Below are 17,724 nucleotides of genomic sequence, written 5' to 3' on the forward strand. Positions count from 1 at the left end.
TACGTCAGGATGGTCCACTGCTACATTATGTGGTGCCATTAATCATTCAGTTATCAAGGGTTCCATTTCTGAATTATTTTTAGTCAACATTTCCACATGTTTAACACTTCTTTCCTTGCCAACTTTTCTTCCTTCCCTCTAATCCTCAATCTTTTGATTCCTGGCTGAGGTCGGTTCCATGGTCTCCCTCTTCACTCAAATGATCATTCCTCATGAGTCGGCCTGGGTAGTAAGAGGTAGATTTCCCACCGTTCTACCACCTGACCTCTGACCTGGGACATATTCTGCTCGCTCCCTCTGGCCTGCGAGAACTTCTGGGATTTTCTACAGCAACCAATGGCTGACATTGAGTATGTCTACCTAAATATTCAAATGAAGCATTATGGACAGGGTGAGGTTAAACATCACATTTTCTTTCATTAATACTCTAACAATGCTTGCCTTGTGTTCACCATTTCAATGGCAGACAAGAAGGGGATTAAATTATATATCCCCAACAGGAGTTTTATCGATCGTGAGCAATGAATCAAAATGAGCAGAGTCCAAATATACCCGCCATCCCTATCAGTTGCCCAAGTTTTGACCAGACATGGTATGATTCAACAGGCCTCTGGGGCCTGTAGCAGACATTTTCTCTTTCTCCTCAAGGTGGACACTTCTATGTTGCCTAGTATATTTCTGGGAGCCAACTGCGATTATTTAAGCAGAACGGAGGAATGGAATGGTGAAGGAAAAAACAAGCAGACCTATATGTGATGAGAAAGAAGCTATTAGTCCATGCAATTGACGGTACAGGTAAATATATTCTGGTATTTTTCTCCACACAAAATATACACATTCTATATTATAGGACTACAGTAACAGGAAGAGGCTGTTCAGCCCCTCCAGCATGTTCCACCATTCCGTTGGATCATGGGTGATCTGTACCTCAACTCTAGTTGCCCGTCTTTGCACAATATCCTTTGATATCCTTACTCAACAAAAATCTGTCCATCTCAGTCTTGAAAGTTTCAAATAGACGAAACTACACTTGACTTTTTGGAGGTTTTTCTCCAGTGACATGACAATAGGCGCAAATTATTTTAGTAACTAATCTCTTTCTTCTTCCCTGAACAGTTTCCTAATGAAAACTTAATTAATGCACTGAAGATTTCAGTGATTAAAGGCTATTATCAAACTTTTTAAGAATTCTTACTTGGGATGTGGGCATCACTGGCAAGGCCAGAATTTATTGCTTATCCTTAGTTGCCCTAAGATAGAGGTGGCCCTTCTACTTGAACTGAAGTAGTTTGCTACAACGGTTGAGCAGCTGAGAGTCAACCACATTAGTATGGGAAAGGAGTCACATTTAGGCTCAGACTGGATAAGGACGGCAGGCTTCCTTGGCTAAAGGGCATTAATGAACCAGTTGGGCTTTTATGACAATTTGACAAAGTAATTTTTACTGATACCATCTTTTTATTTCCAGATTATTTCAACTGAATTCAAATTCTCAAACTGTCATGCTGGGAGTTAAACTTGCATTGTCTGGATTATTAGTCCAGTAGTATGATCATAACACTACCATACCCAGTATATAATACCTTTATTCCTGAACTGTAATGGTAACTCTTTGAGGACACAACCAGAATCCATTTGACTGCCAAACTTGGATGGAGTGCCAGCTTGTGCAGTGATGAATATGCACAATGTGAAGATGGATTCAAGGATGCAGTAGGCTGTAGACTTGTTGCCAGAGTTGCCATGGAATAGTCAGTAACATTATGTAGTTCGGGGTGGAGAGGAGGACAAGAAAGGAGAGGAGTGGGGCAAATGTATAGGCTAAGTGCAAAGAGTTTTGGCTCATGTTGACAGTGTGCAACTGATACTAACTGGCAATTCCACTCAGAGAGGAAGAAGGAAGAACTTGCATTTATATAGCACCTTTCACAGCCTTCAATGACTTTAGAACCAATTAAGTACTTTTGATGTGTTAGTCACTAATGTAATGTAGGAAACATGGCAGCCAATTTGCGCAGAGCAATGTCCCACAAAGAGCCATGTGATAATGACCAGATAATCTGTTTTGATTATGGTTGAGGGATAAGTATTGGCCAAGACACCAGGGATAACTCCCTGCTCTTTCTCAAAGTCGTGCTATGGGATCTTTTACATCTACCCGAGAGACAAAAAATGATAGTTTGGAAAGTGCAAAAGTGATTCATTGATGACACTCCTCTGAAGTAATGGCTGAGGTATATTGTTGACACACAGAAGCGAGAGGCCAAGAGCTTTACTCTGTGCTACACTTAACCTGGAAGAGGTAGTTGCTGTGCAAAGTGAATAATGTTTCCAATATCCAGTGTAGGCAAGATCGGCCTTCTGCGTTATATGATTCTATGAATTAACGAACATTTTGCGAAGCTTGAGATTCACCACAAGTTGGAGGTATTGAACCCCTAGCATCAATGTGTTGGAAAAAAGATTAGTCAAACTCTTACCAATTTTTAAATAAGCTCCAACAGCTTCCCCTCCATTCTAGGCAGAAGTGGAAAGACTATTTTTGTATTTTAACCCCTGTATCATGATAATTGCTGTCCACAAATAATAGCGTCATTGATAAAACCATGACACATTAGACAGTGGTCAGAGAGTCTGGTGGGAAAAAACACCTCTTAACTTCCTGTAATAGCTTTTTAATGCAAAAGCTTATCACAAGTCGATAGGATTCAACTGCTGTTTTTTAAATAAAGAACAGTGGCCACGTCAGCCAGGCACTAAACATTTCTGTAAATCACATGACGTTCTGCAATAATGCTGCTGTCCTTATCACTTTGATCTGTCCATACCCAAGGTGGGTGTTTAGACAGACAGGAAAAGCCAATGCATCTAATGTTTATCTGTGTCATCTAAACAATAGAACTAATACGCATGTTGTGCCATTTGACAATTCTTTAAGGCTTTTGAGGCGATTTAATATCTGACCTAGATTGGGTTCCACCCTCTCGTACAATCCTTGTTAAATCGAGCAATCACTTTCAGGTGCTTCAAAGTATCAGACTAAGGTCTAACACCCAGAACCACACACTGCAAACTGCAGGCAGCAACACTTGGATGACATAGTGGGCCGCAACTCATGCTCTTTGTCTTCCAGGAGAGAACACTGTTCTCTGTGCTTGTGCACACGCACATACTTCACTTTAATGCGTCCATCATCAGATCAGGGCCAAACTCTAGAGTTCGGTGGCCACTTTTGTGTTGATCCATAGGTAATGTAACTGCACCTTTACACCGAGTCTACAAAACAGAAACAGGCTATTCAATCCTTGGTCTATGCCAGTGTTTATGCTCCTCACAAAGCTTCTCCCATCCTGCTCCCATATGCTGCTCTAATTCAAACATTGGCAAAATCAATTGGATAAATCTAAAGCAGATAATGGGGCTCAGTTGGCTAGCGTGAACTGCAGAAAGACGCCAACAACATGGGTTCAATCCCTGAATTGGCTGTGGTAGTTTATGGAGGCCTGCCTCCTCATCTTATCCCATGCTTGACGAGTGCTGACCCTCAAGCTATACTTCACCAACCATCTCTCTCTGATGGGGAGAGATGCCTAAACTCCTTCGGGACAATGGCTAGGGCACCAAATCAGAAAATATCAAGGGTCAATGATCTTAGTAAGGACAACCCTATTATTAGGACAATGAGGAGTCTGATGGGAAGGGAGCTGTAATATTAGAAACTGATTTATCAGGACTGCATAGAGTTGTACAAAATTCCATTCTGTCTTTTAAGCAGAATACTGAGAACCGCCATTTAAGGATAACACGTACGATTTTGCTTAAACCCTCATGAGTATCACACTTGATCTATTTTACAAAATTGAGAATGCACCGATTTTGATTTTTCACACCAAGCAAAGTAAAAGTATTTAATATTTGAGGCATCAATTTAGATGAAGGATCTGTCATTTTTTTTGCTCAGTAATGGGCCATTTGAGATAATCACAAATAAAATTCTGACCCTGCTAGAGCAGTAAAGATTGATGATATACAGTTTTGCTAATTTTTAAACTCCGTTTTTTAATGGAAAGTATTAAATAGGCAAGGACGTGCTGCACTGTAAAATGAGCATGGGCAAGTGTTGGGAGGTGTGATGTGAAATTTATGTACACATTTTATATTAAGTCTGACCACTTAAACCATGATTTCCTTCTAACAATTAGAAATACATCCTGCCAGTTCGTCGCATCTCTCTATTCCGTTACCAGGTCACTTCAGCGTTTTCCCTTTGATAATAGACTCCTTTGTTTTCTTCCTACTCATGCTGAAAAATGTTAATTGGAGTACCAGTGGAGATGCCAGTTTTATGTTGAACCTAAATACCCCTGCATACTTCTGTTCATCTACTGCCAGGTAAAAGAAATCTCTATTTAATATAGGAATTCAATCCTGTGACTGTTTTGCCAGCTTATGGCAGGGGAAATTATTTTGGTCTACAGAGCATTATTTTTATTACATTAAATGTTTATAAACTGTTTGTTAAATAAGTATTCATAATTCTGATCAGTTGAAACAACACCGGCTCTTATTAACTGATAAAGATGATCTTTGGTGCCAAGTAATTTTAAAAGTACTGTTGAGCCACAGGAATGTTTAAATGAGTGTGCTCTGCAGTTAGATGCAGTGTGCTATAAATACATTTCAGGAATGGCATTTGAGTTTAGAGCAAGTTCGCCAACATGTTTTCACTTTATGGCGTCATCGTCTGAATCATCCTTATACCACAGGGGAGCAGTTCAGAGCAGCATGCAATGTTTAATTTGAAATGTTTGCATGTAAGGATTGTGTCATATTTACTGCATTAAAATATCAATGTCACATGGATCACTGCTCGAAATCTTTCTGAAAGCATTGTTGAACATCTTTCAGAAAAAAAGTGGTATAAATGAGAAGTAACTTTTAATATACTGCTGGCTGACATGCATTGTTATGTGTATGTTTGTAAGTTTATCTGTGTAAATGTGCGTGTGTAGTGTTACAGTCGGGTGAGGAGGGGTCACAAGGCTCACCTCTTGTCCTTTTTTGACAGCAACAGGGTTTGTTCCTTTTAAAACAGTGGATGTGCTTACCACTTCAGTGAGTTTTTAACCTTTCACCTTTGTTGTGATCATAAAAGAACCAACTGGACAGGTTACCTTGAGTTTAAACAAGAAAGAGATGAGTTTATTGTATTTAACCAAAAACCCGATCTAAATAAAATAATAAACAATGCTACACTTTCACTGACACACACATACACCCGGACACACAAACACACACCCACAGACATGAATCATATGCACACAAATAGGTGACAGAGTGATAAGGAATAGTTTGGGTTGGATTAGAGTCCATAACAAATAAAAATAATATACAGTCTGTAGTGTCTGTTAATTCAGTTGTCTTCTGGCTGAATCTGGAGTTCTGACATTCTTGGTTGGTAGATGTTCTTGGAGACAGTCGAACAGGTGGTCTTTTTTTTTATTCATTCATGGGATGTGGGCGTCACTGTCTATGCCAGCATTTATTGCCCATCCCTGATTGCCCTTGAGAAGGTGATGATGAGCTGCCTTCTTGAACCGCTGCAGTCCATGTGAGGTAGGTATACCCACAGTGCTGTTAGGAAGGGAGTTCCAGGATTTTGACCCAGCGACAGTGAAGGAACAGCGATATAGTTCCAAGTCAGGATGGTGTGTGCCTTGGACGGGAACTTGCAGGTGGTGAAGTTCCCATGCATCTGCTGCTCTTGTCCTTCGAGGTGGTAGAGGTCACGGGTTTGGAAGGTGCTGTCTGAGGAGCCTTGTTGCATTGCTGCAGTGCATCTTGTAGCTGGTACACACTGCTGCCACTGTGCGTTGGTGGTGGAGGGAGTGAATGTTTGTGAATGGTGTACCAATCAGGCGGGCTGCTTTGTCCTGGATGGTGTCGAGCTTCTTGAGTGTTGTGGAGCAGCACCCATCTGGGCAAGTGGAGAGTATTCCATCACACTCCTGACTTGCGCCTTGTAGATGGTGGACAGGCTTTGGGGAGTCAGGAGGTAAGTTACTCGGCGCAGGATTCCTAGCCTCTGACCTGCTCTTGTAGCCACGGTATTTATATGGCTACTCCAGTTCAGTTTCTGATCAATCCCTAGGATGTTGATAGTGGAGAATTCAGCGATGGTAATGCCATTGAATGTCAAGGGGAGATGGTTAGATTCTCTCTTGTTGGAGATGGTCATTGCCTGGCACTTGTGTTGCACAAATGTTACTTGCCAATTATCAGCCCAAGCCTGGATATTGTCCAAGTCTTGCTGCCTTTCTACACGGACTGCTTCAGTATTTCAGGAGTCGCGAATGGTGTTGAACATTGTGCAATCATCAGCGAACATCCCCACTTCTGACCTTATGATTGAAGGAAGGTCATTGATGAAGCAGCTAAAGATGGTTGGGCCTAGAACACTACCCTGAGGAACTCCTGCAGTGATGTCCTGCAGCTCAAATGATTGACATCCAACAACCACAGCCATCTTCCTTTGTGCTAGTTATGACTCTAACCAGCAGAGAGTTTTCCCCCGATTCCCATTGACTCCAGTTTTGCTAGGGCTCCTTGATGCCATACTCGGTCAAATTCTGCCTTGATGTCAAGGGCAGTCACTCTCACCTCACCTCTTGAGTTCAGCTCTTTTGTCCATGTTTGAACCAAGGCTGTAATGAGGTCAGGAGCTGAGTGGCCCTGGCAGAACCCAAACTGACTGAGCAGGCTATTGCTAAGCAAGTGCTGCTTGATGGCACTGTTGATGACACCTTCCATCATTTTGCTGATGATTGAGAGTAGACTGATAGGGCGATAATAGGCCGGGTTGGACTTGTCTGGCTTTTTGTGTACAGGACATACCTGGGCAATTTTCCACATTGTCGGGTAGATGCCAGTGTTGTAGCTATACTGGAACAGCTTGGCTAGGGGTGCAGCAAGTTCTGGAGCACAGGTCTTCAGTACTATCACCGGAATATTGTCAGGACCCATAGCTTTTGCAGTATCCAGTGCCTTCAGTCGTTTCTTGATATCATGCAGAGTGAATCGAATTGGCTGAAGTCTGGCATCTGTAATGCTGGGGATTTCAGGAGGAGGCCGAGATGGATCATCAACTCAGCACTTCTGGCTGAAGATTGTTGCAAATGCTTCTGCCTTATCTTTCGCACTGATGTGCTGGGCTCCATGATCATTGAGGATGGGGATATTTGTGGAGCCACCTCCTCCTGTTAGTTGTTTAATTGTCCACCGCCATTCCTGGCTGGATGTGGCAGAACTGCAGAGTTTAGATCTGATCCGTTGGTTATGGGATCGCTTAGCTCTGTCTATTGCATGCTGCTTATGCAGTTTGGCATGCAAGTAGTCCTGGGTTGTAGCTTCACCAGGTTGACACCGCATTTTGAGGTATGCCTGGTGCTGCTCCTGGCATGCCCTCCTGCACTCTTCATTGAACCAGGGTTGGTCTCCTGGCTTGATGGTAATGGTAGAGTGGGGGATATGCCGGGCCATGAGGTTACAGATTGTCGTTGAGTTTAATTCTGCTGCAGCTGATGGCCCACAGCACCTCATGGATGCCCAGTTTTGCATTGCTAGATCTGTTCGAAATCTGTCCCATTTAGCATGGTGATAGTGCCACACAACAAGATGGAGGGTTTCCTCAATGTGAAGGCGGGACTTCATCTCCACAAGGACTGTGCGGTGGTCAATCCAACCAATACAGTCATGGACAGAAGCATCTGCGGCAGGCAGATTGGTGAGGATGAGGTCAAGTATGTTTTTCCCTCGTGTTGGTTTCCCCCACCACCTGCCGCTGACCCAGTCTAGCAGCTATGTCCTTTAGGACTTGGCCAACTCGGTCAGTAGTGGTGCTACTGAGCCACTCTTGGTGATGGACATTGAAGTCCCCACCCAGAGTACATTTTGTGCCCTTGCCACCCTCAGTGCTTCCTCCAAGTGGTGTTCAACATGGACGAGTACTGACTCATCAGCTGAGGGAGGGCGGTAGGTGGTAATCAGTAGGAGGTTACCTTGCCCATGTTTGACCTGATGCCATGAGACTTCATGGGGTCCGGAGTCAATGTTGAGGACTCCCAGGGCAACTCCCTCCCTACTGTAGACCACTGTGCCGCCACCTCTGCTGGGTCTGTCCTGCCGGTGGGACAGGGTTCCAGGGTTCTTTATCTTGGATCTTTTCCAGCCAGCAGACAAGCTTTGAATGCCCTCAAGGTCACCTGGAGAAAGGGGGGGTAGTGTGGGGAGAGAGAGAGAGAGAGATCCCCCCCCCCCCATCATGGATTCTCCTTGCTTCAAAGTATCAGCAGCTTGTGTCCTTGTAGCTAAAGGCTGCTAGTTCTTCACAGATGGGGAGGTAGTCACATGATTGTCCAGTGTTCTCATTTGCAATTTAATTAGGTTCAAGTCTGGGAATTCCCAATCTCTCTTGGGTCTCATTGTTTTAATGTTTACCCCTGGAGGTACCTCTCTCCTGTTACAGTTCCAAGATGTCTTTGAATGTTTTGCCAATAGATGTGAATTTGTTTGCTGATTCCAAATTCATGAGGTGTTCTGGGTGGAGCCTCGTTAGACATACATCTCCAATTTGATGTACTGGAATGTGAGGTATGAATGCACATTGTGGTGGCCATCATGGCTGCCAGCTTTTTAAAAGTTAAATGTAGGATCCCAGCTTTCCTTTTTAAAAGTTTAATGTAGGTTTCCAACTGATGAATTAAAAATCCTCATTTAGCATGGCATGTTTTCTTGACTGTAGATGTATCTGCATATGTGTATGTATGTAAATATTTCTGCAAGTATGTATTATGTATATGTATGTAAATCTTGACAAAAATTTAGATAACCAGTCCAGCAACGGTAGAGAAGAAGAGTTGTGTTACTGATGGCTAGGACATGCAAATTGCAGCTCAACCCAGGGTTCAACACGGCATCATAATTACACAAAGTTATGGGGTTAGCCTAAACATAAACAGGTTGTGAGGTGAATTTAGGCTAATGTGCAGGGCTTTTTTGGTGGGACAAGAACAATCTTGTAAATGTTGAGTTGAAAGCATTTGTTATTCATTCAGGACTTGATGCCAGCTAAGTCAAACTGTACAGCGGTGGTCAAGGGTGATGACAGGGTGTTGAGTTGGGTGTTGTCAGCATACATTTTTAAGTTGGCACTACGCCTATGAATGACATAGCCAAGGAGAAACATATAGACAAGGTTGAATATGGAGCTTTAGGATAAATATATCTGGACAGAAGAAGAAGCCATCACAGAAGATAAGCTACCTCAATTGAGACAGGGTAGGACTGGAACCAAGCTAGGGCAGTGCCACTGAGGCAAACTACAGAGAAGAGACAATGGAGGCGGGTGGAATGGTTGACCTGATCAAATGATGTGGAGAGGCCAAAAAAGATAGTATGCTGCAGTTACAATCACAGAGTTTAATATTGGTGACTATGACCAGGGTAGACCCTATGCTTTGGGAAGATTGAAAGCAGTATGAAAGGATTGGATACATGGAGTGGAGTGGAGCTGGGTGGTGATGACATGATCAAGGATTTCAAACATTATGCTGCTGCCATTATGTACATCAGTAAGGTATATTTACAACTAAGAGGTATCAGTAGTTCAATGTGACATCATAATATTCTGTGATAGATTTTTACATTTCATTGCTTATCTCAGCTCCAGCTAGATGCAATGTTCCCTGTAAACTGTGCGGCTGCCTGAAAGTCCGCACACAGGCTGTCCACAAGTTGGCCCATTTAAGTTACCATGTGTGCACAGCCATGCCAAAAAAATTAAGGGGCCACGCACATAAATAAATCACCCACACACTCCAAACAAATTGGAGGGAACGTTGACTATGTGTACAAATAGGCATGTTAGCTAGCATTGATTTATCTTCCTTCATATTCTTGCGTTGCTCCACTGACAACTTGCTTACATCTCACTTGCCCTTTCTGTTTTCAATGTCTACCAGTCAATATTAATATATGTTCTATTTCAGTAAATATTTGAATGTTAAATCTTCATGACCCACATTTTCAGTTGCTCTCCTTTTCCATTCTAATTTCCTGTGCGAACTTGGGGAGATGATTATCTGCACCATGTGAAATTTTTGTTCCTATCCTCTCTCAAAATACCATTTTCATTTCTCCGTTAACACTGATCAGCAGCGACAATCCTGTCTGCCTTTATTCACTGGATAGTTGATGTTTCTCAGCGCAATCGTTTTTAAAATTTCCATTTTGACTTATTAAGAATTATTCAGATGACCATTTTGTATCCTAAATATGTTGTTCTGGCATTACAGTGCTGTTCATTTGAAATGTACGATTAGCCTTTATATTTCCAGTAACGTTTACATTTTCAGTAGGTTAAATGCAAAGTATTGGTACAATTAGTACTTTTGAAGAACCACATTTCATTCACTGCAGAATGTGCAGCCTACATCTTGATGCTCAGAAGTATGTGTATTTTATTTGAATTACCTTATAGCTGCTTACACTGACTGAATCACATACGTAATTCCACTAACCATGCCAACGCAGTTATTTTGTTAAGGAATAATTATGGTAAAGGGAACATATACTGCAAGATTAGCTTCAGTGTGAAGTGATTTTGACTTAACACCAATACTAAACTGGACCTGGCCAAATTCTTAAGCCAAGAAAAATGACACTTCCTCAAAAAGGTCTTTTCACTTGCTACTTTAGTTTGACACTGTGTGAAGTGTAAATTAAGTTCAGTGTCGAATCTGGTTTGCAAAGTATTCAGAAGTTCTCTGGATCCCTTAGACCTTTGCAGACCAATTTAACCATTGTTTAAATATTTAGAGGGCAGAAATTCTCACTGACCTGTTGTATAAACACTCAAATTTCTAACTATGGAGATCTTCGTGTATCCAGATAAGCATAGAACCCTGTCCTAAGCAGGACAGAAAACTTGCAGTCAGCAAGGTGCACATTAACTTGTGTAGGTGCCCTTCAAAGTGCACCCACCACCGTCACCCCCCCCCCCCCTCCCCCCGCCTCCCCCACCACCCTCCACCATTAGCTGAGGAAGTAGGGAACTGATGACCTTCAGAGGATATAGAAAGTCTTCTACCTGAATATGTAACCTCTCCTGTGCATCTGCATTAGTGCCAGGAGTCTCTTTTATTGGACCCAGTGGTGGCATTTGCAATGATTTGTGCAGGGCAATGTGATAATCCAGGATGGTCACTGACATGAGTGTCAACCAATTGTACTTGTGCTTTTCCATAAATGACACTGTTGAATACCAGCTTCTTACCAGGATCTCTTTGAGCATAGACCAATGAGTATCTACAAGTTTTCTGTATTCCTTCCTTTACCATGGTTGTCTGATTATCTCGTCAAATTGAAGCTTACAAAGGATGCTTAGTTCAACCTAACCACACCAGCTTCCACAGCCCTACGTATGGAGGCAAGTGATTGCATATCTTTTGTGACATCCTCTGTTGGAAAGCGGCCCCACTACGATTTGCATCCCAAGACAACTTGGAAGGGGTAGGCAGCACATGGGATCTCCACCCTGTGCCTCATCAACCTCACTTTTGCTAGTCTTTCATCATCATTTCTCTGTGTTTCATTTCATGTTCCTTCAACGATATCTCTATGTCTGTCTGGTGGCGGACCTGGAAAAGGATGCCGTTCCTGTTCATCACGTGGGCAGTTAATCCACCATGATAACATGACAGGTGGCCATTTTGCATAGTGGAGGCGCAGGTCCCCTCCAATCACATGGCTGGGGCGGGAGGCAAGTCAGTGATTACTGTGTCAGATGACTCTGGAACAGATGCTGGAGCCATATTTAAAAGCCTGCCAGCCCTCCATTCACTCCTGCCTTAGAGTCATTGTGCAGCTTAAAACTTTGCTTGACTGGTTCCTGTACCCTCCCACTTCTCCGAGGAATGCAGAAAATGATAGTCAAGGCAAGACACAGGGTGGCCCCATGGTTCAGTGATGCATCCCTGCAGATTTTCCTCCGGGCTGCAAGGGAAAGGTAGGAGGTTCTGTTCCTCAGCGATGGCAAGAAGAGGTCCTCCCCCCTGATCAAGCAAGCCTGGGTGGAGGTGCAGAGGAGGTCAGCAGTCATGGGGTCACCCATGCAACTGGGTCCAGTGCAGGAAGGGGTGGGGTCAATGACCTCCTGCGTTCTGCCAAGGTGAGTGCTCCATACCACTTGCCTTTTTGAGGATTGCATGTGATTATGGAGGAGGGTGTGCGACAAAGGGAGGGAGGCACCACAACGGCACTAGCAGAGGTACTAGGGTTTCATCCCATCCTGACAGATGCATCGTTGCATCTCAGCCACAGGCCACCTTCCTTCATAGTTCACCTCACTTAACTTCCCTAACTGCATGTGTTAGCATGATATATATCAGATCCCCCAGTTGGGGACAAGGGGCTAACATTAGCAGAAATGCCATAATAATATAAAAGCAAAATACTGCAGATGCTGGAAATCTGAAATAAAAACAAGAAATGCTGGAAATACTCAGCAGGTCTGGCAGCATCTGTGGAGAGTGAAGGTCAGTGATCTTTCTCAGAACTGGCAAAGGTTAGAAATGTAATAGGTTTTAAGCAAATAAAACGCGGGTGGGGCAAGAGATAACAAAAGTGAAGGTGTTGATAGGACAGGGTCACAGAGAATAACTGACCAGGAGGTCATGGAGCAAAGGCAAACAGTATGTTAATGGTGTGTTGAAAGACAATGTGTTAGTGCATAGAGGATGTTAATGCACAGCCCTGGCCCAAAGCACAAACATAAAAAAAAAGTAGGCAGGTACATGGTAAGAAAAATGAATGATGAAACAAACGAAAAGAAAAGAAAAAGAAAAAAGAAATAAATAACTGAAAATAAAAAGGGGGCCCGTCATGCTCTGAAATTATTGAACTCAATGTTCAGTCCGGCAGACTGTAGCGTGCCTAATCGGTAAATGAGATGCTGTTCCTCGAGCTTGCGTCGATGTTCACTGGAGCACTGCAGCAAGCCCAGGACAGAGATGTGGGCATGAGAGCAGGGGGCGGGTGTTGAAATGGCCAGCAACTGGAAACTCAGGGTCATGCTTTTGGACTGAGTGGAGGAGTTCCGCAAAGCGGTCACCCAGTCTGCGTTTGGTCTCCCCAATGTGGAGGAGACCACATTGTGAGCAGCGAATACAGTATACTACATTAAAAGAAGTACAAGTAAATCGCTGCTTCACCTGAAAGGAGTGTTTGGGGCCTTGGATAGTGAGGAGAGAGGAGGTAAAAGTGCAGGTATTACACCTCCTGTGATTGCATGGGAAGGTGCCTTGGGAAGGGGACAAGATGTTGGGGTAATGGAGGAGTGAACCAGAGTATCACGGAGGGAACAATCCCTTCCGAATACTGACAGGGGAGGGGAGGGGAAGATGCATTTGGTAGTTGGTAGTTGGTAGCAGAAATGTCATGTTGATCTGTCTGACATTCTCTACTATCTCCATCCTTCCTCTTGCAGGACAAAGTTCTAGCAGCAAGATGGCCCGGACTGGCAGAGAACTCCCAGATCTATGTCTACTCACCTCCACTGAGGAATACGCATTGGAGCTGGCAGGCATACAGGGTGGCCGTGCAATATTGGACAGGGAGACTGAAGTCTCTGTGCAAGAGAGTGAGGATTGGCTCCTGTCAGCATGCACATCACACAGGGTTGGCATCAGGAGATTTGCACAGCCTAACCCACAAGTTTGTGTTCTCTCATGCAGGTCAACTTGAGCAGGAGACTACAGCCACAGGGGAACAATCATCCATCTCTGAGGAGGAGGACCACTCAGAGGATGCACCGCCACATGACTCTCCAGCACCTTCCACCAGCGCAGATACTTTCACCTCGGTGCATTTCCACTCAGCTTTAGAATCAGGGTCACTAGCAGGTGAGAGAACTAAATACATGCCAGAGCAGCTGGCTGAGGCTGAGACAGCCAAGTCCTCTGACAGTCAGAGGACTGTGGGTGTCCAGGTCCATGCTGAGCCCCAGGCTGATGACGAGTCTCTGGTGTCAACAGCACAGGGAATTCTGGAGTTGCAGAGAGAGGTAAGACAACATCTGGTGGAAATGCCAGAGGCCATGCACAGCCATGAGCGGACGATGGAGGAGTCCATCCATGTCATGAGTGCTGCCATGTCTCAGGCATGTGAGTGCATGCTTTCCTCCATTGAGAGTTTGGCTTCATCCATGGAAAGCCAGATCCCAAAGATGTGCACAGATCTGCACACCATTGCCTTGGTCATGAGCTCAATGCAGCAGTAGCAAGGCGAGAGAAGGAGCAGGAGCCCAAAGGCTTCTCCCATTCCTGGTCCTTCTCTGGTGAGCAGGGAGCTTCAACTGAGCCTTGAAAAGGAGGAGAAGAGGCTGCCCTCCACAGCTGGGGGCTCCCATCAGGGCGCTCAGTGTGTGGACACCAGCTCCTCAGCCCCTCCGCCAGTAAGCCCAGCTCCAGCAGCTGCAATGAGCTGCAACGCCTGAGGAGAGTCTTGCCAGTCCAGGACACCTGCAGACAGACAGGGCCTTCCAGGCCTCAGGTAGGCAGAGGACACCCGCCAAAGTCATCACAGGCCAAGGGGCAGCCTGATCAGCAACCTGCCTCCAGCCCAGCTACTGACGCAGGAATCACACCGCATAGGAGCACCCGCAAATATATTAAGAAGACCACCTAGCCACATTTGGGGACTCACGGGTGTTCTGTAGTAATTAATTAAAATTTCCTTTGTGCAGATCATTAGCCATCACTGTCTGAAAGCCAATGCATTAACTGTGAGCTGCTGACTTCCTCTTCCCCCTTAGAGCATGGCCAATGTGACCACAGCGTTCATTAGCATACCAATGTGATGAAAGCCCTCATTAACATGTGGTCTCCCATAGTCACTAGCATGCATTGCAACCGCTCACAAGACATGGAGCACAAATGGAAAGGAGGTGACAGAGTTCATGCATTAAGGTGAGCCTTTATTTGACTCTCTGTGAATGGACATCAAGGTGGCTGGAAACAAGTCATTATGAGGTTGTCTCTTGCCTCCTTCGTGCGTCTCTCAACCCGTCTGACCTATGTAAGATTTGGGTTTGGGAGTCACAGATACCCAAAGAAGGGGGTTGAGCTCATAATGTGATTTTAAAATAGTTTATTAAGAAGCAACAGTTTAAATATAATGTATATTAGGAAGTAGAATTTTAAATATGATGATGCATAAGTTAAATAAATAAAAAAGACGTACGACCCATAACGGGGGCTTGACCGGATTACCAATCCCGGATCATACAGTGGGGCAGAATGGTGTTGGCAGTCTCCCTGACGGATGAGGCAGGCGAGGTATAGGTGGTCTCTTCGGTGCCAGGGTCTTCAGTCTTCCTGAACTAGCCAAAGTGTTAGGCTGGAGCCAACGTGGATCCACCTTGAGAAGGTTTTTTCCATCTGAAGAAGACCCCAGGTTTTTCACCTGAGCACCTGTTCCTATACTTTATTTCTGGTGGCTGGTGAGTGTACCAAGTCAATCATATTCAAGCTAATCCCTCCCATTTCCAACCAGAGCCAATGGAGTCATCTTGTGGCTCATTGCTTGTTAGGACATTCCGTTTAACCTTTACTCATCCATTTTTAGCTTTAGGAATGACGTGTTTCAGAGCCTCTGCTAGAATCATGTCTTTGGCAGATATAACAGGCCTACACTGTCTATATGGCAGTCTGCCATAGGACCTTTCTTAACAGAGGGAGAGAGAAAACAGCTTCCTTACAATATTATGTCTATTAATTCTGTAAGAATTCTATATTATTCTGAAAAGTATCATTTATTAAAGGTCCTATTTCTTACACCTCCTGCACAGGGTCTTCATCATCCATTGCTGCTTACCCCTCTCCCGCTCTGCGTCCCTCAGGCACGTCCTCATCATGTATGGCCTCCCCGCTTTGCAGTGCTGCATTGTGCAGAGAATAGCAGACCACCAAGGTACACGATACCCGCCCAGGCCATACTGCAGGGCTGCACCAGGTTGATTGAGGGAGCGGAATCTCATCTTCAGCAGCCCAATGGCCTGCTCAATGGTCACTCGAGTGGAGCCGTGACAATTGTTGTATCTCTCCTCTGCTGCATTGCGAGAGTTACTCACAGGTGTGAGTTGCCATGTCTTCAATGGCTAGCCCTTGTCCCTGAAGGGGAGCGGGGGGGTGGGGGGGAACGCGGCGGCCATCAAAAGCTGTAGCACCTGAGACTATCGAAGTATGTAGGCATCCTGGCTGCTTCCCAGGAAGCGGGCACACACCTGTAGGAAATGCTTTCATTGGTCACTGACCAGTTGAATGTTGATTGAATGGGAGCCCTTCCTGGTAATGAAGGTGGCTGGCTGGTCTGTGAGAGCCTTGATGGCTATATGCGTGCAGTCTGTCACACATTGCACTTGGGGAAATTCAGCGCTGGCCCTGATCCCAAAGGCCCTCTCGGTCTGACTATCAGGGTCGGTCCAGTAGCTCACATAGTCGCTGGCCCACTTGAATAAGGCATTGGTCACCTCCTCGATGCAACTGTGGATTGCTGCCTGAGAGATGCCACACATATCCCTCGTGGATCCCTGGAAATATCCAGATGTGTAGAAGTTTAATGCAATGGTGATTTTCAGGGCCATTGGCATAGGGTGACCCCCAAATCCCATGGGTTGCAACTCATCCTGCAGCAGGGTGCATAAGTTGTTGACGGCCTCCCTGGAGAGCTGTAGTCTTCGTTGGCAGTGACGTTTGGAGATTTGCAGGTAGCTGATCCAAATCTGGTACACTCTCTGGTGTAGGTAGAGACATTGGCAAGGCCAACTGCTGTTGCTTTCATTGTGGAGCTTCATGGACAGGCACAACTGCCTCTTGGCCCTCCCTCCGTTGGAGGTGCAAAGCCTCTGGTACCCCAGACCCTCTTGCAGAACACATAACAACTCAGTCCCACAATGGCCTCCAAACCCCCCCTCCTTCCCCTATGCAGCAATGTTCAAGGCTGCCTACCCATCACAGCAATGTGGCCTCTTGCCTCAATGCTGCTAGGTTTTAACAATCGCGAATTCGATGGCCTGTGAGTGCTGCCCGCCATTCACAGAATCGGGCACCAATCATTAAATCGGAATTAATTATATTTAAATGCATGTAAATCAGCATTTCAGCAATTTAAAATAGATTTTCATCGCCTTGTGGTGGCTTGCCGCCATTGTGCTTTCCCGCCACTGACAAAATCCGGAACCGACGTCACGACGCCGGATTTCCGGACGGACAGTTGCAATACGATTCTCCGTCTCCCTGCGCCACCATACCCGTCTTTGACGGTTGCATTAAATTTAGCCCAAGGTGTCTGTAACATGCTGGATTTTGGCTTCAGGGGCATGGTGATTCTGCAATCCTACTTCCTACAAGTGCCATTCCTTCCCGGGAATACCGAAACGCAGAAACATCCCTTTGATGCTGTTAACTGTTCCTCTCTGGCTGAATGCTATAGACTACTCAATTTTCCTTGGTGTGTAAAGAAAGAGAGGGTGCATTATAAATCTATAGGCACAGTTACCCATTTAGTTATTGTCTTGTCATTATATGACTTATTAAACTTTTATGCACAATCAGTATGCAGGAACATGCTGGCATAACAAATTATAGTGGATGAATATCCTCACCAATT

The sequence above is a fragment of the Heterodontus francisci genome, chromosome 8 (genome assembly GCF_036365525.1).
Source record: "Heterodontus francisci isolate sHetFra1 chromosome 8, sHetFra1.hap1, whole genome shotgun sequence".
Classification (NCBI taxonomy): domain Eukaryota; kingdom Metazoa; phylum Chordata; class Chondrichthyes; order Heterodontiformes; family Heterodontidae; genus Heterodontus; species Heterodontus francisci.